The sequence below is a fragment of the Populus nigra genome, chromosome 2 (genome assembly GCF_951802175.1).
Source record: "Populus nigra chromosome 2, ddPopNigr1.1, whole genome shotgun sequence".
Taxonomy (NCBI): Eukaryota; Viridiplantae; Streptophyta; class Magnoliopsida; order Malpighiales; family Salicaceae; genus Populus; species Populus nigra.
The window spans coordinates 19,088,147-19,090,490 of record NC_084853.1 but is presented as its reverse complement, the minus strand read 5'-3'; positions in this window follow the sequence as shown (position 1 = coordinate 19,090,490).

The window sequence follows — 2,344 nt, the reverse complement described above, 5'->3', positions numbered from 1 at the left end:
AAAATCTGCGCTGCCGATTTTCCACTCCGCAGCCCCTGTTTTCGTCAGCGTGCCCCCCTGACGAATTTTCCTGCCTGGCCCGGCCAGTCCAGCGCCCAGCCCCTGTTCGTCGAAAAATCTGCGCTGCCGATTTTCCCCGACGAACCTGCAGCTGCACAAATCCGCGCTGCCACTGCCCCATTGTCTGGACCAACAGTCTTTTCCATCAAGCCCTGGACTATAAATCGTCCAGACTCATCGCCAGCACCCGCTGCCGATTCTGCCGACTTTGCCGATTTCGTCGGCGCTGCCGATTCCAACACTGCCCGCCGTGCCTGAACCAGCGCTGTTTCGTCAGCGTGTCCCCTTGACGAATTTCCCTGCCTGGCCTGGACAGTCCATCTTCCAGCCCATGTTCATCGAAAAATCTGCGCTGCCGATTTCCCCGACGAACCTGCAGCTGCACAAATCTGTGCTGCCGATTTCCCCCCCTGTCGGCATGGCTGCCGCTGCCCCGATGTCCAGACCAACAGTCTTTTTTGTCGACTTTGCCGATTTTGTCCGCGCTGCCGATTCCAACACTACCCCCTGCATCCAAACCAGCATTGTTTCGTCAGCTCTTCCCCTGACGATTTTAGCCCTGTAACAAACAGTAGGCCTCCAATCCCGCCAACGGGAGCCAAGTTGATAGGGAAGAGAATTGAATGACGCGCCTGGTCCTCGCACCCCGCCACCCGAGGGGCCTTTTTCCCGGCAGCCTCTGAAAAACTCTAGCTTTCACGGTCCTCGCCGCCCCTCACCACCATGGCAGGCCTCTAATCCCACCCATCAGCAGTTGTAGCCGATAGGGCAGTGATTTGAATGACGCGTCGCGGGCCTCCGGGTCATCTCACCCGGCCATTAATTGGAGCGTTTTTGGCTGGCCGAGGATGGGGGGATGGATCTCTTCTTCCGAAAAAGCAAACAGTACATCGGGAGTTATGTTGACGGGGCATGGAATTGAATGACCCGTCGCGGGCCGCCGGGTCATCTCACCCGGCCATCCCGGGGAGCGTTTTTCCCGGCAGCATCGGGGAAACTCTTGCTTTCACTGCCCGCTGCCCAAGTCCCCACTCGAATCGGCCCCCCGCGCCAACAAGCCAACGCTGCCGAATCGGCAGACACTGCTGCCGAATCTGCCGACACTGCCCCGCGGGCTGCCACTGCCCCAGTGTCTAAACCAGCGGTCTTTCTCATCGAGCCTTGGACTATCCAGTCCGTCCTGACTCATCGCCAGCACCTGCTGCCGATTCTGCCGACTTTGCCGATTTTCTCGGCGCTGCCGATTCCAACACTGCGCCCACCGTGTCTGAACCAGCGCTGTTTCGTCAGCGTGTCCCCTCGACGAATTTTCCTGCCTGGCCTGGACAGTCCACCGTCCAGCCCGTGTTCGTCGAAAAATCTGCGCTGCCGATTCTGCCGACTTTGCCGATTTCGTCGGCGCTGCCGATTCCAACACTGCCCGCCGTGCCTGAACCAGCGCTGTTTCGTCAGCGTGTCCCCTCGACAAATTTTCCTGCCTGGCCTGGACAGTCCATCGCCCAGCCCATGTTCGTCGCAAAATCTGCGCTGCCGATTTTCCCCGACGAACCTGCAGCCGCACAAATCTGCGCTGCCGAATCTGCCGACACTGTCCCGCGGGCTGCCACTGCCCCAGTGTCTAAACCAGCAGTCTTTCTCGTCGAGCCTTGGACTATCCAGCCCGTCCAGACCCATCGCCAGCACCCGCTGCCGATTCTGCCGACTTTGCCGATTTCGTCGGCGCTGCCGATTCCACCACTGCCCGCCGTGCCTGAACCAGCGCTGTTTCGTCAGCGTGTCCCCTCGATGAATTTTCCTGCATGGCCCGGCCAGTCCAGCGTCCAGCCCATGTTCGTCGAAAAATCTGCGCTGCCGATTCTGCCGACTTTGCCGATTTCGTCGGCGCTGCCGATTCCAACACTGCCCGCCGTGCCTGAACCAGCGCTGTTTCGTCAGCGTGTCCCCTCGACAAATTTTCCTGCCTGGCCTGGACAGTCCACCGTCCAGCCCGTGTTCGTCGAAAAATCTGCGCTGCCGATTCTGCCGACTTTGCCGATTTCGTCGGCGCTGCCGATTCCAACACTGCCCGCCGTGCCTGAACCAGCGCTGTTTCGTCAGCGTGTCCCCTCGACAAATTTTCCTGCCTGGCCTGGACAGTCCATCGCCCAGCCCATGTTCGTCGCAAAATCTGCGCTGCCGATTTTCCCCGACGAACCTGCAGCCGCACAAATCTGCGCTGCCGAATCTGCCGACACTGTCCCGCGGGCTGCCACTGCCCCAGTGTCTAAACCAGCAGTCTTTCTCG